Source organism: Oenanthe melanoleuca, chromosome 4A, assembly GCF_029582105.1.
Source record: "Oenanthe melanoleuca isolate GR-GAL-2019-014 chromosome 4A, OMel1.0, whole genome shotgun sequence".
Classification (NCBI taxonomy): Eukaryota; Metazoa; Chordata; class Aves; order Passeriformes; family Muscicapidae; genus Oenanthe; species Oenanthe melanoleuca.
The window spans coordinates 14,149,466-14,176,165 of record NC_079338.1 but is presented as its reverse complement, the minus strand read 5'-3'; positions in this window follow the sequence as shown (position 1 = coordinate 14,176,165).

The following is a 26,700-nucleotide window of genomic DNA, read 5'->3' as shown; positions in this document are numbered from 1 at the left end:
AGGTCACAGGTAGTGAAAGCAGCAATTTAATCCTTTGTCTTTTTTATTTTCTTCTGCTCTAATAGGTTTGTGTTTTCCCTCACCCCTGTCTGATGCCAGCCAGGAGCTCTGGGAACTCTTGTGAGCCTCAGGCAATTCCCTCCACTGATTTAAGGAACCCAAATAAATAAATGTTGTAGACAAATCCTTTAAAATATTAGAAACTGGGAGCAGCTCTGGAAACCTCGTGAGCCAGCCTGGCTTTCCCACTGCAGCTCTGGGAGTGCCTGCAGGAGCTGCTGGAACGAGAAGGACTCAGCCCCTCCCTGTCCCTGGCAGGAGGAATGTCCTGTCCTGTCTGAGAGTTGTCACAGTGGGAAGGGAAGTCTGGGGCAAGGGCAGCTCCTGGGTTATCTCCTCTAGACAGTTCATATCCCTGGAAATCTCAGTCCCTCTGGAAGCACAGAGCAGCTCTGTCCCTTCTAGTGCAGCCATGGGGGACTTGTAGGATTTTCCACCTCCAGGGGCAGCCAGGCCAGTGATGTCCCCACCCCTGGGGACACTGGGTGACCCAGCCCTACCTCCAGCACAGAGACCTGGATGTGAGAGAGGGGGAAAATGAGAATATCCAACCTCCAGCAGCCACACAGCTCCCCACCCTTCCCCAGCACTGACACATCTGCAGGGCAAAAGTCCATCCCAGAGCCCAGCCGTGCTCAGGAATGCAGGAGCAGCAGGACAACAGAGCCTGGCTCACCTGGGCACTGCCCCTTGTCTGATGTCACCCAGTTTGGTCAGTGGGGCTGGGAATGGGAGCAGCCCCAGCACCTGGGGCCAGGTGGGATGTCCTGGTGCCACTGGGTCCCTGCAGGGTGCTGGGCTCTGTCCCCATGCAGGATGGAGCTGCCAAGGTGCAATCAAGGCAGGGATCTGGGGGTTTTGGGGGTCGTGGGCAGGAGGGGGGATGAAGTAAGCCTCAAAAATAAAAGACACCGCCCCTATAAATCACTAATATTAAAAAGCATGAAAGGGACGGAGTCTCCAGCCTGGACTAAGCCCTGGGTGGGAGAGCAGGAGCAGCGCTGGCCCCGCTGCTCAACTCTGCAAATATCCATCAGCTCTTCCTGACACATCGTTATTAGCTTTCCTACGCTGAATTGCACAGGGATAAACTTGGGGCTGGGAGAAAAACCGCAGAGATTATTGTCAGCCCGAGCGCTGCCACGCGCTGTGCTTTTCCTCCTTCCCCCCTCCGCCTTTTTCATGCAGGAACACAAAGGAAATTCACGGCATTTCTACGGCTCATACCGCAGGAAGCGTTGGTGGGCTTGAAAGAGGAGAAAGAATTAGAGGCTCATCCAGACACTGGGATGTGGGGGGTGAAGGAGGGGGAGCAGAGGGGGGCGTCAGGGAGAGCAGCTGATCTCAGTAAAGTGAGAGTTTGATGCATTGGTTGGGGGAAAATAAAGAAACTTCAATAAAACAAATTGAATTTAAATCCTTCGGCAGGGCCGGTTCCCAGCGAGCCAGCCCCGGGAATGGGTTTGGGCTGCACTGGGACAGCCCTGGCCCCTCACTCCTGACAAAGGAGGGGCTTTGGGGGGGCTGGGGGCAGCGAGGGGCCGACATCCCCCACTTCCCATCCACACCCGTCCACTCTGCAGCCATGTGTGGTCCACTTCATCCTCCTCACACACTGGCAGCATCTCAAAGCACTGCCAGGCAGTCTATCCTTCCACCCAACTCCTGCACAAACCCCAGAACTCCCCAAAACTCTGCATCCTCCCCATCCAATTTGGGCTCATTCCAACCCCTGGAGCCTCTCACAGAATCCCAGTCTGGCTCTGCCTGGCCCTGCTGATACCAACAGAGCAACTGGCTCCCAGTTCAGCAATGATAAAAGCCAACTCCTGGGAAGGGCAGTGGGTCTGGGAGGCTCAGGGGGCTCAGAATCCTCCCTGGGCTCTGGTGCCATCCCCAGCTTCCCATCAGCACAGTTTAGAGATGATCCATGGAGGCCACTGGATAAGAGGAGGATCCACCTTGGATTGCTGGATGTCAGGTCCCCAGAGGGGTGAAGCCCCTGGAATTTACTCCCCTGCTGCTAAGTTAACTGCCCAGAACATTGATGATACAATCAGCAGTTAAGCCTAAAAATAGCCCAGAGCTGCTGTCAGCAGTGTAAATAGAGATTGGTGAGTGTCGTGGAGCGGGATAAATACCAGGGATTCATGGATCAGCTCCCTCATATGGGCAGATGATGCCTGTGGGTTATCTCGGAGCAGCTGTGGCTTTGGGAGTTGCCCAGAGAACCTGGGCTCTGTGGGGACACAAGGTGGCATTTCTACAGCAGCAAGAGCTCCAGGAGAGCTGGAGAGGGACTTTGGATAGGACAGGGGGGAATGGTTTCCCACTGCCAGAGGGCAGAGTTGGGATATTGGGAAGGAATCCTTCCCTGAAGGAATTCATCCTGTGAGGATTGTGAGGCCCTGGCACAGGCACAGAGAAGCTGTGGCTGCCCCATCCCAGGAAGTGTCCAGAACCAGGCTGGATGGGGCTTGGAGCACCCTGGGATAATGGAAGGTGTCCCTGCCCATAGCAGGAGGTAGAACTGGGTGATCTGTAAGGTTGCTTCCAATCCAAGCCATTCCAGGATTCTGTGACATGGAGCAGAGCTGGGTGGGGGGATTGAGTCTGCAGGACAGGGGAGCAAAGCCAGGGGTGCCCCAGGCTGTTGGGGAGGGCAGCTCCAATGCCTGATCCACTCCCCTGCTGCATAAGGTTCCAAATTCCTTCCCAAGGCTCAGCTCTCCTTCCCAGGGCTCAGCTCTCCATCCTAGGGCTCAGTTCTCCTTCCCAAGGCTCAGCTCTCCTTCCCAGGGCTCAGCTCTCCTTCCCAGGGCTCAGCTCTCCTTCCCTCCGCTGCGCTGGAGGCCCCCAGGATTTATTTATGAATTTATTCCTGCAGGAAGGCCCCCCATGTCCACGGAGGCAGCCCCCAGGAGAGCCCACAGCACCCTCTGCTCTCCTGGGGGCTGCTGGGGCTGAGGATTCCCGTGGCACTGGGAGAAATCTGGAAGCGATTGCTCCGGTGCGCCTCTCCAGAGGGAACTCCGTGCCCAGTTCATTTCCTTTAAGGAAACACAACCCGAGGGGATAATTAGAGCTTCTTTGCGTACACAATCCCATACTGTTTATCCAACACAAATTAAAAAATGTGGTCCTCAGGAACAGGGAGTGGGGAGATAAAGAAGCGATCGCTCCCAGACGGGTTTCATTACTGCCCCAGCACACCAGGCCCCTGAAACCACCTTGTGCTCCAGGACAAGAGCAGGAAAACCAGGATGTTTAGAGCATGAGTGAGATCCAGGGATACACCCAGGCTGCTGTAAATAAGTATGATGGAAATCAGCTGAACTTTGGCACCAGCACCCATCTCCCTCTCGAGTTTTGTGCCTCTCGTGTCATGTGTTCAGCTCTTGGGTGCACACAGACAGTGTCAAAGCCTGGTGGTGATGGCAATCGTGGAATCACAAAAGGGTTTGGGTTGGAAGGGACCTTTGGCATCACTGAGGACTTGGAGAGGTGCTGAGGACCAGGTTTGTGCTCCCCACCTGCTCCCCATGGCAGGAGCAGAGGGTCCCTGCTGGGGGTGGGGTCTCTCCCAGCACCAGCAGTTAACTGGGAGCTTCGATGGACCCTGGAGATGGGAAGAAGAAGTGGGGAAAAGCCCCTGGAGTGGAGCCCCAGCTCAGTTACCACAGGGCAGGCAGAGCAGGGAAAATGCCATCTGGGGTCTCACTTGAAAGGGGTTTTACAAGCACTGGGATTTTATTACGAGCAGCCCAGCGCTGGTGTGATTCCTGCCTGGCTCCGGGGTGGAGGGGCAGGGCTGGGAGTGGGGCTGCACAGAGCTCACCCCTGGGGGCACAGCCACAGTGCCCCAGCGCCAGCACGGGACTAAATCCGTGTCCCCTCTTGGAAATGTGCTGTGAAAGATCCATCCCAGAGGGACACGGGGTCTGAACACTTTGTCCTGCGGTAAAACAATAGGAATGTGAGAGGCCAAACCATGCGGGGACGCAGGAAGATGCTGGTGGCATCTCCCGGTGCCTGCGGACCACGCTGTGGGATGAGAGAATGTCATCCTGGGAAGGATGGATCAGGGAATGTCATCCCGGGAAGGATGAGGATGGCATCAGGGCATTGCCTGACGCGGTGGCAGCCTGTCCCAGTCCCCTCCTCCCCTCGGAGCCGTAGCTCATTAGGGCAACGCTGTTTGTTTGTTTTGTTAATCGACACCAAGAGGCCCCATCTGGGCTCAGCCGAGCCCCCTCTCCATCCCTGGCAGCACGGAACCCGAAGCCAATTTTCCAGTGTGGTTTCTGTGGCTTGGGAATGTATTTCAGGATCCTCGTTTGGAGACCTCGAGCAGAGCTCAGAGCTCTTTCCTTGCACTCTCTGGTCTCCATCTCTGCTCCCCCGGAGCTGCGTGGGACTGAATTGTTCTCAAACCACTCACACCCCGTCCCCTCACAGCCCCTCCTGGGGCCATGTCGCTGTGGGGAGGATGGAGGGGGACACAGAGCATCCCTGGACACATCTGGGATGGGCACCTGCAAGGGGTGCCAACCAGAGCTGGGTACCAGCAAACCTGGCAGCAGCTCCCATCCCGTGATCTGGAGACACCAGTGGAAAGCCCACCTTTGAATGGTCCTGCTGGTGATTCTGCTGCCTTGGGGGACACTGGAGCCATTGAGGGAACGTAGATGAACACAGAACACGCTGTGCCAAAGAAAACCTGTGCCCTGCAGGCAGGGACACTGGCACGGACACTGGCACGGACACTGACAGGGACACTGACATGGACACTGGCAGGGACACTGGCAGGGACACTGGCACGGACACTGGCACGGACACTGGCACGGACACTGGCAGGGACACTGACAGGGACACTGGCACAGACACTGGCAGGGACACTGGCATGGACACTGGCACGGACACTGACAGGGACACTGGCAGGGACACTGACAGGGACACTGGCATGGACACTGGCACGGACACTGGCAGGGACACTGGCAGGGACACTGGCAGGGACACTGGCACGGACACTGGCACGGACACTGGCAGGGACACTGACAGGGACACTGGCACAGACACTGGCAGGGACACTGGCATGGACACTGGCAGGGACACTGGCAGGGACACTGGCACGGACACTGGCACGGACACTGGCAGGGACACTGACAGGGACACTGGCATGGACACTGGCACAGACACTGGCACAGACACTGGCACAGACACTGGCACGGACACTGGCACGGACACTGGCACGGACACTGGCACAGACACTGGCAGGGACACTGACAGGGACACTGGCACGGACACTGGCACAGACACTGGCAGGGACACTGGCATGGACACTGGCAGGGACACTGGCAGGGACACTGACAGGGACACTGGCACAGACACTGGCAGGGACACTGGCATGGACACTGGCAGGGACACTGGCAGGGACACTGACATGGACACTGGCAGGGACACTGGCAGGGACACTGGCACAGACACTGGCATGGACACTGGCACGGACACTGGCAGGGACACTGGCACGGACTCCTCTCCCCTGGGAAGTTGTCACACTGGCAGCTGAGTGTGGACGTGACACAAAGACGATGTGACAAGCACTTGCCACCATGAGCCAGCCAGGGGACAAGCTGGGCTGCTCCCACCTCCCCTTCCTCCCCCCATAACACCTCCCCCTTTCTGCTGGCACAAACGTCTCCGTCGCCAGGAGAGGAGCAGCTCTGGCTGAGAAAAGCCACATTTCAAAGCGAAGCCAGCCTGGTGGCAGTGTCGGCGGCTGCAGCCGTGCCCCCGAGCCCCGCTGCTCCTGCCGGCCGTGCCTCCCGCAGCCCCGCGCTCCTCCCGGCGCGGATGCTGCGCGAAGGAAAACAAAGGCCAGTGAAATCTATCAGGTGAGAAAAGCTTTTTGGAGGATGGGAATGAAAAGCAAAGGCTTTTCCGAGCCTTCCCTCAGGCTCTCTCCACACGCACGTCCGAGGGAGCGTCTGTCCCGCTCCGTGATTTAGAGAGTGAGACAGCGCAGAGCGAACGTGCCATGTGAAGGAAGGAAGGGAAGCTGCTGGTGTGTTTGGCATTCCCTCCTTCCCAGCGACCTTGGGGGGCATTGGAGACACAGGTTAAGGGGCACAGGGACATGTGGCCACCAACCCGAGTGGCAGCCACCAGCCAGCCCAGCCAGGTTGTGACACTGAGCTCCAGGGTGGCCGTGCCTTGGTTGAAGAGCTCTCACCAGGTGAAGGAGAGGATGAATCTCAGCACAGGGGGTCCACAGACCCCAGCCCTCCTTCCCGTTCTCTCCCAAGGCTCTGCACATCCCAGCTCCCCCTCCCCTCCCTGGACTCAGGGAACATGTGTCTGGCAGATTTTTATTAACTGTGCAGCTTTCCCTTGCTCGCTTTCCGTCTCTTTTTTTCTGCTCCCTGCTTGCTTGACAGAATTTAGATTAGACAAAACATGAGATCATTCCTGCCTGCACAAAAAGGAAACAGAAGAAGAGAAGGAATTGGCTCTGGCTTCTGCACCCCCTTCCTTCTGCACCCCAGCATCTCCACCTGCCCCAGCCCCTCTCCTCCAGCCAGAAGATTTCTGACATTCCAGACGTGATGAAGATGCAGGGCAGACCTGCTGCTGGCCACCACCTCACCCTCAAACCATCCCTCTCCCTGTGCCTGATGGAGCTGTTTGCTCTCTCCAGCCCTGAGCCCCACGCTCCACATGCACAGAGCTGGCACAGCCACCTGGAATCCTCCTGCAGGGACAGGGATGTCCTGCAGGGCACAGGGGGCCTCTGGGCCAGACCTGCACCTCTGGCCAGAGCTGAAGGATTCCCCATGCCCACTTCTCAAAGAGTGGTGACTTCCAGTGAAACAGGAGCCAAATGGGGACCCTGGTCCTGGGTGTTCATGGGTGAAGGTGGGAGCAGTTTCCCATCTCTCACTGGAGAGCCCCTGGCACAGCCCTGGGTGCTCCTGCTGTGACAGAGCTGCTCCTCTTGCCCAGGAAAACCATGGGGAGGGGGCACCACTGTGGATTCAGGTTTCCTCCTCACTGCTGCTTCCCTTTCCAAGGAGGAATCTGCAGCTAATTTCATGGACACCTGGAGGAGCTGGAAAAATGATCTAACATCTCCCAGGGCCTTGCAGAAATGGAGGGAGGTGTGAGAGGGGGAGGAAGGCAGCTCTGGAGCCATGAGCCATGCGGGCAGCTGGGAGGTGGGAGGATTTTCCCCTGTTCCCTGGTTTCCAGAGAAACTTGCCTCTGGGTGGAGAAGAGTTGGTCCAAGACTCCAGTTAGCATTGGAACAGAAAAGCTTGGGAATACCAAGATCACAGCCTCATGGATAGGCTCCAGGGTGGCCCCACATGGGTGCTCCCCACATTCCCAGATCCAGGGAATCATCTCTTCTTTATAACCCATCCCTGTTCGCTCCTCCTGGGGTAGCACTAATCCAAGGTGAGGGCAAGGAAGCAAAGAAATCCTTCCTTCCTTCCTTCCTTCCTTCCTTCCTTCCTTCCTTCCTTCCTTCCTTCCTTCCTTCCTTGTCCTGTCCCAGGTGTGCAGGGACAATGTCCCAGGGGTGCAGGGATGCCATCCATGTGTGCCAGCCCTGGAGGGGCCCAGAGGCTCTGTCCCTGTGCTGTCCCTGTGCTGTCCCTGTGCTGTCCCTGGCCTGCACAGCACACACATGTTCTCTCCTGCACATGCACAATCCCATTCCGTGCCCAGGAGCAGCTCTCACGTGGACAGGCCAGAGGATGCATCTGTGCATCTCACAGCCTCTCTTGTTTCTCTCACATTTCCTTTCCTCTCTCCCTGACCTTCCTCTTGGACAGGACACCTGGATGACTGACTGGAATTTAATTCTGACAATTGGATAAATAAACCCCTGCCCTGAGAGCAGCAGTGACATCAGCCTGTACCCCACGTTCTTCCAAGGATCACATCCAAGCACGGTGCCTGCTCAGAGGGAGAAGAGAGCATTGCAGGAGCTCCTGGAGGGGCTCACAACCTCAGCAGCCCTGAAATCTGCTGGGACACATCTGATCACCCAGGGTCCTATTTCAGGCACTGGTGACCTCAGAGAAGAAATCCAGAGGGGCCCAGCCTGCACTAACACTCCCAAGGGAGCAGAGACACCCCAGGTTCACTTAAATTATTTTGTTTAATAACACCCCAGATGGCAACCTGAGAAATTGGAAAGTCAAGACCCATCCAAAAACAGTTGGAGAGAAATCCTAATGTGCTTCTCAGGAGATGGAGCAAGGCAGATGGGGCTCTGCCCCCACCCTTCAGGGTGCTCTGGGGACACTTTGCTCCTGTTTCTGGTGTTTTCTTTCCCTGTGGCCATGAGGTTGTTTCCAACAAAACCTTCATTTTGCACCTGCTGTGCTAGGACCTAAGAAACAAAGAAGAACATGTGAAATGTCTCCAGACCTGCCAGGAGCACAGCTCTGATTGTCCTTTGTATCTCCTGTGCATCCCACTGGCTCCTCCTTCACCAGGGGTACATCAGCTCTGGGCAGGCAGGGGCTGCACCAGACCCCCAATTCCCACCCCAATCCCGTCCCCAGTGGGAAAATCCTCCCCCCAAGGACACAGCAGCCCCAGAGGAGTGGGTGGGCCGTGGCTCAGGCTGAGGCACAGCTCTGTGAGTGATGTCCCTCCATGAAGTCAGAGCACGGAGCCGTGCCAGGAGCCTGGTGCATCATCTCCCAGTATAGAAGCCTGAGCTGTTCACAAGAGATGAACATCTTGAATCCTGAATTTCCAATGTGCTCCAGCTCTTTGGGAGCCCAGGGAAATGTCATCTGCTGGCTGGCAGTGGGAAGGCAGCCCAGGCCTGGTGCAGGCTGGTGGCTCCATCCCCAGCCCATGCCCATGTGGCAGCAGGAGGTGTTTGGGGAAGGCTGAGAGGGAGCTGGTGGAGAAGAAAAAGCAATTCTGACAATTTTCAAAGCTGGAAGACAACTGTGGCACCCCACAGAGCAGTGTCTGTGCCACCACGGGCTCACATCCATCCTGGCCATGGGATGTCCCAGTGAGGGATGAGGAGCTCCCACCATCCCAGCTCCCCTGGAGCTGTGGGGATTGTGCACAAACCCCCCAACATTTCCATGGGTTTTTTTACCTCCTCCTCCCTGCTGGGCTCCTGTGCCTTGGTATTTTCTGCTGGGAGGAAAGGAGAAGCCCCCCTGCCCAGAAGGGCAGCACAAACCCACAAACCCAGGGGTGCTGTGGTTCCCCCACTATAACCAGAGCCCAGTTCCTCCCATACATCTCCAGGATTCTTTGCTGTTTCCCATGAAATCTGTGTGTTGCTGGCTGTTATTTCCCCTCTCCCCACGTTTTCCTGCCTGGCTCCCTCCCTGCCCGTGCCCGTATCCACCCCCACGGTCCCGTGTCCCATCCCCGTGTTTTTGGGGGCGGGGGGGCCCCCCCAGCCCACGAGCTCCGGAGGTGCTCACCAGCCTCCGATTACAGCTTGTTAGAGGCTATTATAGCCTCCCTCATTTAGAGAATTACTCATTTTTTAGGCCTTTCAGGAACTTTAATGAGTTGTTTTAAACGCATGCAGCAGATGTGGCCTTGGGATGAGTTCCTTTGAAACCCTCCCTCCCCCAGCACGCAGCCGGGAGCCCCCCCAGCTCCTCAGTGATGCTCCTTGTCCCCCTCTATCTGAGCCCCTCCAGCCCTGCTGGACACCCCAAACCAGCCCAGAGCTGCCTCTCTGCTCGTGATCTTCATTTTCTGGATGCAGAGATCCCAGAGGATGCAGAACAGGGGGAAAGCACAGGGAAAATGCAAAGGGAGAGGAAGATGGATGTGTTGGGGCTGCCTTTGGGACCTGCTTTTAGGAAGGGAAAGAAGTGTCCATTGGTGCATCAGGATCAAGCCTTGCTCCAGGGAAGCCAGGGAGGCTGGGAAGCAGTTTTGTGCCAGCTGGCTGATGAGAGGTGCAAAAAGCTCCCAGCCCTGAGCCCTTCCCAAAGCCCCCACAGAGGATCCAGCTGGGATTTGCTGAGCTGGTGGCTGCTGTGAGGAGCTGCCCCAGGAGAGCACAGCCCATGGAGACTCTGCCTCCTCCACACAGCTTGTGCTCCTTTTTTTTTCTTTTTTTGGATATTCATCAATGTATTTGTAAAACCTGGACCAAATTACAGCCCATTACTCAATCTAGCCTGCTCCAAATCCCTGCAATCAATAACTGGGATCCAGCTCCCATCCCAGCATCCCAGGAGCCAGTGGCTGTTCCACAGGTTCCTGTCACCTCCCTCCTGCCAATCCCAGCCTGGGGACACCGGGATGGAGCTCAACAAGGGGGGAAACAGGAGAGGAAAAGAGAAAGGAAAAGGAAACCAGAGGGTTTGATGAGTGCAAGGCAAAGCTTCAGCCCGTGCTGGAATGCAGATTCCAATTGGAATTCATGTAAACACGCCTGGAGTACAGGTTGCACGAGCCATGAAATTGCAGGTGCAGGATGTGGTCCCTGGGGATGGGGCAGAGCCCCCCTGCACTGAGAGCTGGGCAGGGGATGGGGGACAGTGGCAGAGCCCCTCTGATCCCTGTGCTCCATGGGACAGCCTGTGCTGTCCTGCCCAGGGAGCTGCTTCCCTGGGAAGGGGGAGAGATGACATCAGCCACATGTCACTGCTGACAGGGATCATCGCTGTGTCCTCTTTTCCTTGTTTTTTTTTTTTTTTTTGCCTGTCACTGTGAGGCCACTCGAGCTGAGAGCAGGCTGAATCACACCCACCAGCGCTGCTGCACGGGGGAATTTCGGGAGATAAAACCCGAGGACCAGAGCAGAGCTGTGGAGAGCAGGAGGGCTCTCAGAGCTGCTGGGAAGGAAGGGAAGTGTCACTTCAAATCACACTGACAAGAAGTTGCCTTTGGTGCCTCCCTGCTGAAGCTTCTCTGCTTCAGCTGCAGCCCAGCGAGCGTGGAAGTGCCTGGGTAATGGAGTTCAGTGTTTCCAAGGATGCCAGGGAGCTGCAGCCTCACCTGCAGGAGCTGCTGGGCTCTGTGCTCACCAGGCTGGGACAGCAGAGCTGCAATAATGCAGGAGTCAAATAATCCCCCTGGAGCTGAGGCTGGCTCAGGAGGCACTCTGAGAGCCAACTGCTCCCAGGCTGGGAGAGACACAGAGTCCAGCTGGGACTGGCATTTGTCTCTGCACTGAGCTGCTGCCCCCCAGCAAAACCTGAGGATAAAGGAGACTGGGTGTCCAGCTGGGTGGGTGCCCCACTTCCAGCACAGGGCTGGGAGATGCAAATTAAAGATAAGTTTTGGAAGAAAATCTCATTTCTGGGAGAGCTCTGCCTCCCCTGGTTTGTGTGGCCTCCAGGTCAAGCACCAGCAGCAGCACAGCTTGGCCAGTCAGCCCTAAAAATACCTGTCCCATTAACCCAGTTCCATCCCAGCAGGGAGAGGGAGCAGTGGTTCCCCAGAGCCCCCCCAGCTCCCCTGTGACCCCCAGCTCCCCTCCCCAGCAGCCCTGGCACAGCAGAGGCTCCGGGATGGCTGCCAGGAAAACAGCATCCAATGTAAACCCTGAAAGCACAGCTTAGCCCAGATTCTCCTACATTCCCTCTGCTCTGCTTCTCCTACATTCCCTCTGCTCTGCTTCCACTTGGGTTTGCTCCCTGCAAGCAGCAGGAAATTGCTCTGTTGGCACTTTTTAAACTCTCTTGTGGGGAGCTGGGGGTCTGATGGGGATTTGTTCAGTGTTCATCCCTGGGATTCAGGGCAAGAGGGGCAAGACAGAGACCCCAGGGCTGCAGAGCTTCAGAACACCACCTGTGATGGAGTGGGTGCTCCCAGAGCCAGCAGGGACTGGGGAAATAAATGGATTCCATCAGGGGAGACATCTCTGTGAGTGCTCTGATGCCTTCCCCACTCCTGCTTCCCTCTCCTGCACCCCACATGTGCATTTTTCCAGAGTCCCTGCTCCTTTCCAACTGCCACAGCTTGTCAGGCCTTGGCAAGGGGGACAAAGAGGGAGCAGAGATTTGGGGAGAGCTGGAGGGTGATGGGAGAATGGCAGGAAGGAGCTGCAGAGGGGCACAGGTGTGTCCTGGAACCAGCACTGCTAAATCCCAGTCGAAGGGAAGGGAAGGGAAGGGAAGGGAAGGGAAGGGAAGGGAAGGGAAGGGAAGGGAAGGGAAGGGAAGGGAAGGGAAGGGAAGGGAAGGGAAGGGAAGGGAAGGGAAGGGAAGGGAAGGGAAGGGAAGGGAAGGGAAGGGAAGGGAAGGGAAGGGAAGGGAAGGGAAGGGAAGGGAAGGGAAGGGAAGGGAAGGGAAGGGAAGGGAAGGGAAGGGACTGTTGTCATCACCATACCCCTCTAGCCCAAGTGCCCAGCAAATACCAAATGCTCCATTGGTTGGAGGTGTTTTCCCTTGGCTCAAGCTCCCAACCAGCATGAGGGATGAAAGGCTGTGGGTACCTTCCCTCCCTCCCCTCCTTGTGGAGCTGGCAGCTCTCCTGCCTCTCTTATCTCTCACTGAGCAGAGCACTGAATGATTTTTGCAGCATGAGAGCTGCAGCTGTGTGTAAATAATAAAAGCAGAGCCAGTGAGGAGGCAAAGCATGAGGGAAGAGTCGTGCCCTGATGGGGCTCAGCTCTGGGGAGAGCTCTTTAAGCAGAGCACAGATTGAGAGGGTGACACCAACTGCTCCAGTGGCTCCATCATTCACCTCTCCTGAGGTTCCCAGGGAGCTCAGCACTGAGCTCTGGAATCCTGGTGCAGCCCCTCATGCCCTGGATCCTCTGCTCCTCCCAAAGTCTTGGGGATCCACACACAGCTCTTGATTTGTGACTGTGGCTCCAGTGCAGAGGAGCCTTTGTTTTCCTGCTGTCACTTCCAAGAGATGAGACTCACATGACTCTTCTTTTATGTCATGACTGTAAAGATATCGTCCTTTCTTATGCAATAAACTAATAAAAGTTGACAATAGCATCTGTTCCCGGGGTTTAATCTGCATATAGATCAGGAATGTGGTGATTCCAGAAGGAGGAAACAAGAGTTTGATGAAAGAAGATAAGATGGAAAAAACACCATCTGGAAAACAAAGGAAGGAAAAGCTGAGGCCATGACAGTAATGGGAGATTTAAAACATGACAGGCTGTAAATCAGCTCGATCTGGGATGGTACCTGGGCTCCCTGCCCGCCGTGGGACACAGAGCTGGCTCCTGCTGCTGGCTGGGCTGTGCCCACCCTGCCTGCTCTGCCCCTGCTCCAGGGAGGGAGGGGGAGGACAGGCTGCAGGGACTGGCTCCAGCTTTGGGGCTTTGCTCTGGCTGAGCAGCGAGCTCAGGGTGTGATGTGATGTCCTGTGATGTGATGTCCCAGCCTGGCTGGGACACGATGGGGACACCAGGGGATGGCTGGATGGTGGTGCCATGAGGGGACAAGGAGCAGTGGGCAGAGGCAGGAGAGCTCCTCAGCTCTCACAGAAGGGCCTGTGAGATGTGGAGCAGCTTTTTATCTCAACACCTACAGCTCAGATGGTCCCTGCACCAGGCAATCTTGTGAGATGGTTTCATACTTTCAGCCCAGAATGGTTTGGATGCCTAGAAAAGCAGGGTGGGAGTTTTCCCAGGAAGGATTTTCTGCCAGTTCTGGGTGTGTGGATGGTGCCCTGCAGGAATGCTGGGTTGGTGGAACTTGCTGACCTGCTGTCCATCAGACACCTTGGACTCCCAGGACGTTCAGAGGACACTGGGAAGGACACGTTGCTGCAGCTGGTGATGGGAATATCTGGGAATGGTGGCACGCTGTAGCCACACCTCAAAGGCACTGGCAGCCCTGCAGGGAGGCAGAGGAGCTGGCCCACACACAGAGAGCCAGCTCCCTCTTTTGTAAAAGCCACCACTGAGCTTTAGAGCCATTTCCACATCCTGTGCCACGCAGGACAGAGCCCCCAGCAGATCCTCCAGCCCAGAGCCTGAGACCAGCCCTTGATATGAGACCTGGACCCCCTCCAGGTCTGCAGCAGCAGTGGGACTGCTGGACTCTGGTTTGGCAGAGCAGAGTTTGTGGTGATTAATGACCCCCCTCTCGGGAAGTCCCTCCCCATCCTTCTCTTCTCGTGCGGGGCCCTGACCTCCTCCTGCTCCTTTTGTCCCGCTCTCCCCAGGAAGACCCCGCCTGCAAAAAGGCTCTTTTTAAACCAGTATTTCCAAAAAGTGACGATGCCGTGCACCAGTCACAGCCCCCATGGTGGGGGGCAGGAAAGTTTGGGGGGAAGTGGCTGGGATGGAGCAGCGTGGGGAGGAACGAGCCGGGACCTCTGTGCCCTGGGGAGCTGGCAGAGCCTTGCTGCCCACCTGGGCTCCTCTCCTGCCACCCCAAGGTGTCCCTGAGGCCGGTGACATCACAGCGGAGGAAATGACCTCACGGGGAGGGCAGCAGAGCGCGGTGCCAGGTGATGGCTGCAGAAGCATCCCGGCCATTCTCATGCAAATCGGGGAGGCAGGAGCGGGGAGAGGGAGCCCGGAGAAATCTGATGCGTCGGCAGAATTGTTTCTATACAGAATATTTTTTTCAAAGACTTCAATAAGGCAAGAGCAGCGTTTGCAAAGGGAGTGCGAACAAAGAAAACACAGCTGCATCTTGGGGCTGAAAGGAAGAGCTGGGGGGCGGCTGCGATCAGCTGGGCGGGGGGCGACAACCGGGACAGCGGGGCAGAGAATGGGCGCATTTTCCTGCAAATATTTGACGCTTTGGATGAGTTTGCTTTAGTGCTTCTTCCCCCTTGTGCGCTCCCACTCCACAAACATTAGCACTATCAACTTTTACTGGCAGGAGAGCTCTCAGTGGGAGATCTCCGCAGCTGATTCATTGAGGGCTCGCAGGAAACGGAATTTTTAAAGGGAAAATTTGCATTGTAAGTGCTTTGCACGTTCGGCTAATCAAGGCGAACATCAACGCCATGAGGCTTCCACGGCCAATTACAGCACGGCTCAAATATTGGCGATGGAGCCAAGGGGGAGAATTCTCCAAGAGACGCTCCCGGGATTTGGGGGGCTCGGGGGGGGCCGTGTCTGGATGCGAGGAGAGCAACGAGAGCTTCCAAGTGTGGGAGCTGCGAGCTGGAGCTCCCCCATGTCCTGCCAGCACACATCTCCAGGTTTTGGGAATGCTGCAGCCGAATTGGAGAAGTGCTGACTGGAGACGAGGCGAGAATTTCCCCGCTCTGCCCCGAACCCTTTTGATCCTGGACTCGCTCTGAACCCGTGGCACAGCAGTTCTCCCGTGGTGGTTGCACCCCACGGTGATTTTAGCTGGATTTGCAGGCCCCCAGGAATTGTTCCTGGCTTTCCCAGCTCAGGGTTTTCATTTCTCATCCTGGCCCGAGCCTGGAGGAACAAAGAGGCCTGGGAGAAGAATATTAAACAGGATCTACAGCCTTGAAAACTGTCCTCGAGCAGCAGCTTGTGACCTGTGCCACGGCTCCAGTCGAGGCTGAGCAGGAAGTTTTGAGTCTGGCTTTAGGAAGGACTTAATGTCCTTTTCCCTTTCTGCCTTGAATCACCAGGCAGGGAAAATCCTGCAGGATTTCCATGTGGTATTTCTGGGGTAACACCCAGGGTACCCCACAAAGAGTCCTGGTGCATGAGGGGGTGTGGGGACAGCCAGGTGTGAGCCAGGTGTGCAGCTCTGCTGTTCTCCTAAGCCTGGCTTAAATCTTCTGCTTTTCCACTGCTTTGTCTTCCTTTGTCTTCTTTATTTGCCCCGAATTTTCCTTCTTTGGAGCTATTTCAGACTGAGTTTCAAGGGGTCTATACCATTTCTTTCAATTAACCTTCATATCAAAGAGATTGCACCATGTTCAGCAAGTGTTTTTGGAATAAATGCTAAAAAACCCCCACACTATCCTGATTTTCCTTTCTTTGCTGTTATGCCTGGTGGCATCAACACCTGCCCGTCACAGTGCTTTCATTCCTGGAACAGCTCCATCTCTAACACACTCTGCTTGGTTTTTTATTTTCCTTTTTGTTTGGTTAGAGGTTGTTTTTTGTTTTTTTTTTTTATTTTACTGTTGTGCAGCCACTTGTGTTTTCCTGACTCCTTGTTCCGATTTCTTCCCTGTATTTTCTGTTTCTGCCTTCCCACCCAATGGCAGGAGGCACCTGCCTGTGCTTGGGGGATTCTTGATTCAGTTCCTCTCCCTGACTGCAGCAGAAATTCAGGTGGAAACTCTGGAATGGCTTCTTCTCCGAGGAAATTCAGTGCTGTAGTGTTTCAGTCAGGTGCAGAAGTGCCAAGTCCACTCCCCAGATCCCTCTGGGGTGGGGAAGAGAATCTGACATCAGAAAGGGGCGATGGAATTAGAAGATCTTGGAATGGTTTGGGCTGGAAGGGACTTCAAAGCTCATCCAGTCCCACCCCTACCACAGGCAGGGACACCTTCCACTGTCCCAGGTTGTTCCAAGCCCTGTCCAGCCTGGCCTTGGGCACTGCCAGGGATCCAGGGGCAGCCACAGCTGCTCTGGGCACCCTGTGCCATGGCCTCATCACCCTCACAGGGAAGGATCCTTCCCAATATCTCATCTAAATCTATTCTTTCTCTTCCATTTAAAGAATAGAGTTTAAAGAGTTCCAGTTTAAAGCTACTCCTCCATCCTGGATCCATTCCAGGATGTCCAGAAACAAATCCCAGAAATCATCCATTGCTGCAAGGACTCCTTCATTTTTAGTTTTAGTTTTAAAGAAAACTGAAAAAAAAGAGAAGCTGCTGAGCATTTTCTGGCATCATCTCCAGACCTGGAATAATCAAGTTTAGTTCCTAACCTTGGGAATGGAGCACTGGGCATCCCAACAGTGGCCTGAAGGATCAGCTGGGACAGACCTTGGTTCCTTTGTTTTCCTTGTGAAGGCTGTCCAGAGGCAGTGCTTTGTCATGGAGATCCTGCTGGGACAGGAAAGCAAGGAGCATCCCTAAAAATGGTGTCCCTGCATCCCTGCATCCCTGCATCCCTTCATCCCTGCATCCCTGAATCCCTGCCTCCCTGAATCCCTCCATCCCTGCATCCCTGCATCCCTGCATCCCTCATCCCTGCATCCCTCCATCATCCCTTCATCCCTGCATCCCTGCATCCCTGCATCCCTTCATCCCTGCATCCCTGCATCCCTTCATCCCTGCATCCCTTCATCCCTTCATCCCTTGCATCCCTGCATCCCTGCATCCCTGCATCCCTGCATCCCTGCATCCCTGCATCCCTGCATCCCTTCATCCCTGCATCCCTGCATCCCTTCATCCCTGCATCCCTTCATCCCTGCATCCCTGCATCCCTGCATCCTGCATCCCTGCATCCCTTCATCCCTTCATCCCTGCATCCCTGCATCCCTTCATCCCTTCATCCCTGCATCCCTGCATCCCTGCATCCCTTCATCCCTTCATCCCTGCATCCCTGCATCCCTGCATCCCTGCATCCCTGCATCCCTTCATCCCTTCATCCCTGCATCCCTGCATCCCTTGCATCCCTGCATCCCTGCATCCCTTCATCCCTGCATCCCTGCATCTCTTCATCCCTGCATCCCTGCATCCCTGCATCCCTCCGTCCCTTCATCCCTTCATCCCTGCATCCCTGCATCCCTGCATCCCTGCATCCCTGCATCCCTGCATCCCTTCATCCCTGCATCCCTGCATCTCTTCATCCCTGCATCCCTGCATCCCTGCATCCCTCCGTCCCTTCATCCCTTCATCTCTGCATCCCTGCATCCCTGCATCCCTTCATCCCTGCATCCCTGCATCTCTTCATCCCTGCATCCCTGCATCTCTGCATCACTTCATCCCTGCATCCCTTCATCCCTGCATCCCTGCATCCCTGCATCCCTTCATCCCTGCATCCCTGCATCCCTGCATCCCTGCATCCATGAATCCCTGCATCCCTTCATCCCTTCATCCCTGCATCCCTGCATCCCTTCATCCCTTCATCCCTTCATCCCTGCATCCCTGCATCCCTCCGTCCCTTCATCCCTTCATCCCTGCATCCCTGCATCCCTGCATCTCTGCATCCCTGCATCCCTGCATCCCTTCATCCCTGCATCCCTGCATCTCTTCATCCCTGCATCCCTGCATCTCTGCATCACTTCATCCCTGCATCCCTTCATCCCTGCATCCCTGCATCCCTGCATCCCTGCATCCATGAATCCCTGCATCCCTTCATCCCTTCATCCCTGCATCCCTGCATCCCTTCATCCCTTCATCCCTTCATCCCTGCATCCCTGCATCCCTCCGTCCCTTCATCCCTTCATCCCTGCATCCCTGCATCCCTGCATCCCTGCATCCCTCCGTCCCTTCATCCCTTCATCCCTGCATCCCTGCATCCCTTCATCCCTGCATCCCTTCATCCCTGCATCCCTGCATCCCTGAATTCCTGCATCCCTGCATCCCTGCATCCCTGCATCCCTGCATCCCTGCATCCCTGCATGCAGATCCCACACAAGCAGAAGGATTTCAGATGGAAAATCCCCTGGTTGTGTTTTTCTTCCTTGCCCTTCCTGCAGCAGAGGAAGCCTCAGCTCCCAGAGGTGACCCAGGAGCACCAGGATGAGCCCAGCTGACCCTCAGGTGACCCAGGGGTGACCCAGGGATGGGGATCTGCTGGGGGGGCTCCTGCACAGACCCTCCCATCCCACCACCACACAGGAGCCCTTTTGCAGGAGTTTATCCACCTGGAGCATCCTGTGGGGGCCCAACAGCCCTAATTACACCTCTTCAAAGGCTCTGGGCAATTTACAGGGCCCAAACTTGGGGTGTTTTTAATTAAAAGTTTCAAAAAGTTGGGCCAGTTGGGTGAAAGGAATTCTCTGTTGCTCTGACCCATTGTCCATTTGGAAACCGTTTAGCTGGGCATTTTCCCCCCTTTAATTAAAACTGAATTAAAGCACAGCTTACTTGGGATAATGACTGTAAAAGCCATTTGCATTTTGGTTTTGGGGTTTGGGGAGCCCAGGGGCAGGTTCAGAGCAGCAGGGCAGTGGGACAGATGCCAGTGTCCCCATCTTGTCCCAGAGCAGCCACTCCCATGGGGGATTTTGGGCTCAGAGGAGGAGGTTGGTGTTCCCCACAGAGCCCCCCAGATGTTCTGACCTTGCTCTTGGCTGGAGAGGCAGAACTTGCCTTTGGTGACATCTGTGCTTGGCTCCAGGGAGGGTCTGAGGGATTGTGTCATCCTGGAGAAAAAAAGGAAAATAGAAAAAGGGAAAAGGGAAAAAGGGAAATGCAAAGGGGTAGAAAGGAAGCTAGGGACAGGCAAATAAAAAAAGGGAAGGAAAGGGAAAGAAAAAGGGAAAAGGGAAGTGGAAATGCAAATGCAAAGGGAAATGCACAAGGGAAGAAAGGAAGCTAGGAAAAGGAAAATTAAAAAAAGGAAAGGGAAAGGGAAAGGGAAAGGGAAAGGGAAAGGGAAAGGGAAAGGGAAAGGGAAAGGGAAAGGGAAAGGGAAAGGGAAAGGGAAAGGGAAAGGGAAAGGGAAAGGGAAAGGGAAAGAAAAAAAAAGAAAAAAGGAGAAAACAGACAGAGAAAGGGACAAAAAGTAACAAGAAAAGGGAAAAGAAAGATGAAGAATGAAAGGGAAAGTGAAAGTGAAAGGGAAAGGGAAAGGGGAAAGAATAAAAGGAAAAAGAAGAAAAGGGACAGAAAAAGGGACAAAAAATGAAAAGGAAAAAGGAGAAGGAAGATGAACAAGAAAAGAAAAAGGAGGAAAAGAAAAATACAGAAGACCCTGGAAAAGGATCTGAGGCCCAAAGAGCCATCAAAATCCCTAGTGCTGAGGTTTGCTGGTGGCCCCAGCAGGTGATGAGCTGCCACCTCTGCCCCCTCTGCCCACCCAGGCCCATTCTCAGCCCCCCCCAGCACCCCCAGCCCTGGGTCCCAGGAGAGGCTGGGTGAGCCTGGAACCTCTGCTGGGAACAGCCAGGGATTGGAGGGATCACTTTAGTGGGGTAAAAGGAGCATGGGAAAATCCCTACAAGCAGAGGAAACATTCCTGCTGCCATCCCAGAGCATCTCCCTGAATGCAGAACACATCAGTGCTGCTTTATTTGCAGCTCTGCTCTGGCACTTCTGGGAGCTGCTGGCTGAAGGTTTGGAAATGCAATTATAGGCTTTGCTGGGCAATTTTGGGTTTATTTCCCACTGTGTTTGCTGGTGCTCTGTGGAGAGGGGAGGCTTTACTTAAACTTCATGGAACACAGACGTGCCCACTCTGTGCTTTTCCTAGAAAGTTTGTGCCATTTCTCTGTGGGGATGGACTGGGCTATGGGAAGTTTTCTTCTGGCTCCACACAAATAAATAAATAAATGTCTGGGTCCTCCCTGCCTGGGGCTGGAAACAGGGTACAGAAGGTTTCACCTCCACATTGTTTCCTTACACCCAAAGCAGCTCAGGCAGGAGCAGAGGCTGGTGCAGGCTGAAGGCTGGAGGTGTTTTGGGGGTCTGAGCCCTCCCACATAATCCCCAGCAGCCTGAGGCTGGCCACAGAATTGTGCCACCCTTGGAAGAGTATCCATGTCCCTCCATCCCTTGTCCAAAGTTGTGGATGACACAACTGCCTCTGAAAAGGGCCCCTGGGATCTCATACCCTGAGAAATGTTCTCCCCCTACTGAAACCCCTGTTATCATTTAGGATTTCTTTTGGTCTTTAACTTTACTTGATGATTGGTTTTTTTTCACCTTGAATCTCAAAGTAATTATATAGTTTTCAACTCATAATTTTACTGGTCAGAATCTCAATTCCCCTAAACCCTATAAAAACCCCTTGCTATGCTGTGTATCTGGATTTTGCTGGTAGAACCCTTTGAAGAAATAAAGCTGCCTTCAGAACTTCCACAGTGGCTCCTGAGATCTCATTCCTAGCTAGCTGAGAAGCTGCCTGGCAGCTACACAAAGTCCCTCTCAGCTCTCCTGGAGCCCCTTTAGGCACTGAAAAGGGCTCTGAGATCTCCCTGGAGCTTTTTTCTCTCCAGATGAACACCCCCAGCTGTCCCAGCCTGGCTCCAGAGCAGAGCATCTCCAACAGCTCCACATCCCTCCTGTGCTGAGTAACAGGAGCTGGGTGTAAAGGACTCTGGAGAGAGCCCACATGAAAATCCCATTTAACCTCCCACTCTCCTCTCCATCATGGGACAGCAGAACCCATTCCCACTCCTGGCCAGCATTCCCCAGCCATTCCCTCCTTGTTTTCCTGCCGTGTTCCCTGCTGGCCCAGCCTCCCACAGCCCCTCCAGCCAGCAGGTGCTGTGTGCTGGATTCATCATGCAGTAATTCCTGATGGGATTGAACGTGTCACAGCCCAGGGAGCCATCAGCAGCTTCATCCTGTGGCTTCTCCAGTGCAGTGACAGAGCTGGAAGGGAAAAACATCTCCCTCATCCCTGTGTGTGCTCCTGGAGATCCAGGAGGGGCTGGGAGCTCGGCAGGGCTCCAGCAGGATGGAGCCAGCGATTAAAGGTCAGGCTTACCTTAAAGGGAGAGCTTGAGCCCCTTTAATTAAATATTTATTTGTAACAGCTATTTCTCTCTTTCCTTCTTTCGACCAGCAGGCAGATGCTAAGGTTTGGAAAAAGAAAAAAAAATAAAAAAAAAATTTAAAAAGAGCAGTGATGGGAGCAGGGATCACCCTCAGAAGATGCTCCAGAGATCCTCTGCAATTTCATCACCTGAAATTCCCTTTAAACAGCCCCTGCCACTTCAGAGCTAAAAAACCCCACAAGGCCGGGCACAGCAAGTGTGAAAACTCCATTTTTGGGGAAAGGAGGAGGGTGTAGCCCCTGGAGCCTCAGGCACAAGCGCCGGGCCAGCATTCCAGCTGGATGCCAGAGCCGGGAATGAAACGAGGGAAAGGCATCCTTGGGAGAGCGAGCCAGGGGAAACGCGACTTCTTTGCACCTGATTAAACATCGCGGCATTGGCGGGGGGAACTGGAGCGGAGCCGCCTGAGCTGCGCAGGGAGAGGGGGTGGAGGAGCATCCTCGGGGCTGGGATGACATTCCTGCTCCGGGAGCTCTCCAGCCCAGCATTCTTCCCGGCCAGTCACCGGGGTTATCCATCAGACAGCGGCCAGGGCGAGATAATGCAGATTATCCACTGGCAAGGCAAAACCAACCGGATCAGAACACTGAGCTTTGGTGCATTTACCAACAAAATTATAATATTGGGGGTTTAGACACTGGAAAAACATAAAAGCAGCTATTGCCTTGCCCAGGCCTTGCTGTTCCCTCCTCAAGGCTTGGGGGACCTGGAGGGACCCAACAGAGAGTGTACTGAGAGACCATGAAGGCCAAAAACTGACACATATCTAATATAGAAAAAAACCCAGCAATACATACATGACAAAATATATAAATATACAGCAACTAATATGGAGAAAATACTGATTCCCTATAAATTATTTATATCTAAAATGCTAATTATATACATTATGAATATATAATATATTATAAATATATAAATATATTTACAAATATTATATAAATTTAAATATATATACATACAAGTATATAAATAAATATATTTAATATCAAATTTATTTTTCATAAACTAAATATTTTTCGTAAAGTTTTTCATTGCCCGTTCTGCAGCCCTTGGAGGGGATGTTCCAGTTTGTCCCCAGGGCACAGGGACACGCACTGCCCATTTCTAGTGGGAGTGACAAAGCTCCGGAGAGCCGGGAGCCCTTCCCAGCGAACGGCTTTTGTTTCCCAAATCGCAGCTACTGAGCAGCCTGCTCTTGTCAGTATTGTAATGGCAAAACAAGGATTCCCGGAGTGAAGGCAGGAAACAATTCGGGGAGGATTTGTCCAGGACACCGCTTCAGCCTTTGGGTGTTGATGGTTCAAAGGCTCCTTCGTTTCTCCTCTGCTGTTTAAAACACCTGGGTCAAGGTATCCCCACTCCCAGGAAAAACGAGGATGGGGAAAACGCAGCCTCTGGATGAACCCAAGGCATAGACAATCAGCTGGAGCTCAGGGGTAATCTTCGTTTCTGATCAATCTCAAATCATTTTGACCCAAGGTATAATTTGAAATGTTCCTGTCTCAGTTATTACAGCCCCAGGGCCCTCTGGGTTGTTTTCACCCTATTGTCTGCTTGTTCTCTCTCACTGCTTATAAGATCCCAGGAACAGTTTAATGAAAAATGAGTGTGTGGCTGGAGGGGTCAATGGAGAGACATTTTAAATCCTTTTAAAAATTTGGGCAGGGTTTGGTTGTGTTCTTTTAAACAGGGGGTTTTCACAGTGGAGAAGATTAGTGGGAAGAGAAAGCGTTTATCCCTCTGTGGATTCTTCTGGCTGCCTGCCCCTGCTCTGTTTTTCATGGAATCATGGACTCACTGAATCACTAAGGTTGGAAAAGGCCTCTAAGAGCAGTTTCCCCAGCACTGTCAAGGCCACCACTAACCCATGTCCCAAAGTGCCACATCCACTGCACATCCATCCATCCATCCACCCATCCATCCATCCATCCATCCATCCACCCATCCATCCATCCATCCATCCCTCCATCCATCCATCATCTATCTATCCATCCCTCCATCCATCCATCCATCACCCATCCATCCATCCATCCATCCATTCATCCATCCATCCATCCATCCATCCATCCCTCCATCCATCCATCCATCCATCCATCACCTATCCATCCATCCATCCATCCATTCACCCATCCATCATCCATCCATCAGCCATCCATCCATCCATCCATCCATCCATCCATCCATCCATCCATCCACCCATCCATCATCCATCCATCCATCCATCCATCCATCCATCCATCCATCCATCCATCATCCATCCATCCACAATCCATCCACCATCCATCCATCCATCCATTCACCCATCCATCATCCATCCATCCATCCATCCATCCATCCACCCATCCATCATCCATCCATCCATCCATCCATCCACAATCCATCCACCATCCATCCATCCATCCACCCATCCATCATCCATCCATCCATCCATCCATCCATCCATCCATCCATCCATCCATCCATCCATGATGCCTTTTCCCATCCCATCAGGGCAGGGGTTGTGGCCACTTGGCTTCACCTGGGGGTAGCCCAACCCTTGGGAAAGGTGCTGGAGCCTTTTCTGACCAACAGCCCATGCCCAGGGTGTTGCCTAAGGACAGGCTGCTCCCTTTTTGTCCCCTCAGGTGCCTCCCCTGCCTGTCTGGACGCCTCTTTCCCCCTCGGGAATGCAATTCCCGTTGGGAAATGGAAGGAAAAGGTAAATGAATGAAGAGCAGGAATTAAAACCTGAATCAGCACAAAGCCGGGGCAGGCTGGGCTGGAGGGTGGAGGGTGCTCAGCGAGCACCCGGGGCTTGAGGATGGCAGTGAGCAGTTGGCAGGATAATTATTACAGGCGGAAAACAAAGGAGAGTGACAATTTTCATGTGGCTGGATTCAGCCCTCGTGCTTCTTAATTCCCGCGGAACAAAGAGCTATAATTGTTCTCAATAGCGAGGAGGGGAAGAACCTAATTTCCAATGTGAGTCAGAGAAGCTTTCAAGCAGGGGGTGGGTGGAAACTATTTATAAAGGACCATTAGGGAAAATCAGATTTCTACGCACAGTAAACAGAACACAGAAATAAAGCATCTATTTATATGTGAGTGTGGAAAGCTTGTCCCGAGCAGAGCAGCGCCCTGGTGACACCCAGGGTCACCCCGTGGGGCCACCGAGGGTTGTGGTGGCTTCGTGATGGAACAATGCCTTCCTCCAGGCAGGCAAACAAAGCTTGTTCCATCCTTCCTGTGCTGCCTTTAGAGAGAGAGAGAAAAAAATAATTTAATTGAACAATTGTCTTTGTTTGGCCAAAAATGTGCAGAAAGCAAACACTCTGGCTGTGCCAGAGTCATTGTGGAGATGTTTGCCCAGTTTGCTCAGCGCTTGTGTGCCCAGGTAAACCGGCACCCTGCTGCAGCCAGCACTCGTGGAATATTTACAGTTCTGTATTCCCAGCATGGAGAAAAACCCTATAAATAAATAAAGCATAAAAACAAATTTCTGGTGGTGCTGCAGGATGGTGAGACCGCAGGCATGGGGTGTGAAGAGGAGGCTGCTGCACACACAGAATGTTTCTTTCCCTGGGAATTGCCTGGACTCAAGTGCTAAAAGCATCTTGCTGGAGTTGCAGCAGTCCCAGAGCTAAAGGAATCTGCTCCAAACAGGGCAGAGGGGCCTGGCTGTGAGATCTCTTCTTACAGGAAAGGAGCTTCCCAGAGCTGGGAAGGGCACCAGCTCCAGGTGGGCCGTGATTCTGAGCCCAGCTCAGCCCCGTGTGTGCATTTTGAGACTAGGACAGGAATATTTCACTGCAGCCACTCAATAAAAGTGAAATGCAAGCAAGAAAAAATACTTATGTCACAGATGAGCAATGTGGGCTCCCTCCTCCCTGCTCCCCATGAGGGAATTGCCTCCCTGAGCCTAAATACAGGCTTGAGCAAGGTCTGGAGGCTTGGCCGGGATAACAAGGACATGGAACAATCAGAGTGATAATCTGCTGATTAGCTCTGGTTTAGTGTAATCTGTTAGGTATCAACTTCACAGAGAGCTGGCAGCTTTCCTCCGTTACTTTTGGAGCACTAAATCAAGCGGGTGAGCGGGTCCACTCCGTGTTTTTCAGCGGATTTATTTTACGGGTTAGCGAATGGAAACCCGCGATCAGAGGTGAGCGCAGCCATGCCTTGAGCTGTCCCCCGTGCTCCCCAGAGCTCTGCCCTTCCTCCTGCCACCACCCTCGGTGGTGGCTGTGACTGATGACACAGCCCCAGCCCGTGGAGCAAAGCCTGCTTTATGGGATGTCTGCCCTCGCTGCAGAGCTGTGCTCCCAGGCTTGGAGCGTGAAGGAGAGCTGTTCCCGATGTGAGGTACTTTATGTGCACACAGGCCTGATTTATATCTCTTCCAACAAGCTGTTCTTTGCTATCATGAGCCAACAGGACCCATAGGGTGTTACAAGACATATTACACACAGCCAAGAGCTTTAATCCCCTTGGGGGAGTGATTACAAACAACTACACACGTCCCAGAGTTGCTTAATCACTGTTAAGAAATTTCTTTATAATCTGAGTAAATTACTTTAATTACTTGCAACTACCAATTAGCGTTTGAATGCTTCCACTGAGAAGTTTGCAGGCATTAATCTGCTCCCTTGGAATGTGAAATCAGCGGCTGGAAGATGGCTTTGGTCTGTGCACAGGCAGCAATCTGGCAGGACGAGGAGGCAGCAGCCGGGCAGCCCCTCCGCAGCCGCCTGCCCTCCGCTCTGATTTATTTAGGGGCTTGAAAGGAGAGTTCAGCCCTTCCACGAGCTTTAGCAGCTGGATAATATTGCTGGATCCTGGGAAAGGGAGGGCCTGCTTGAACCCTGCAGTGGGCACAGAGGCTCTGCCTTTTGTACCAGCACAAAGCAAACAATCCCAAACCCTCCCTACCTGGGGATCACGCACTCAGACACATCCCACAGCCTCTCTGCCCCATCCCTGTCTGTGCAGCCCCACTTATTCCCTAATCCCTGGTGGTGGGTTTTGTCAGCTCCCAGGTTTGGGCTGAGCTTCCCCTTCAGATGTGAGCCCTGGTGAGGTCTGGGCAAGCACAGCTCCGCTCGCCCTTCTCCCACCA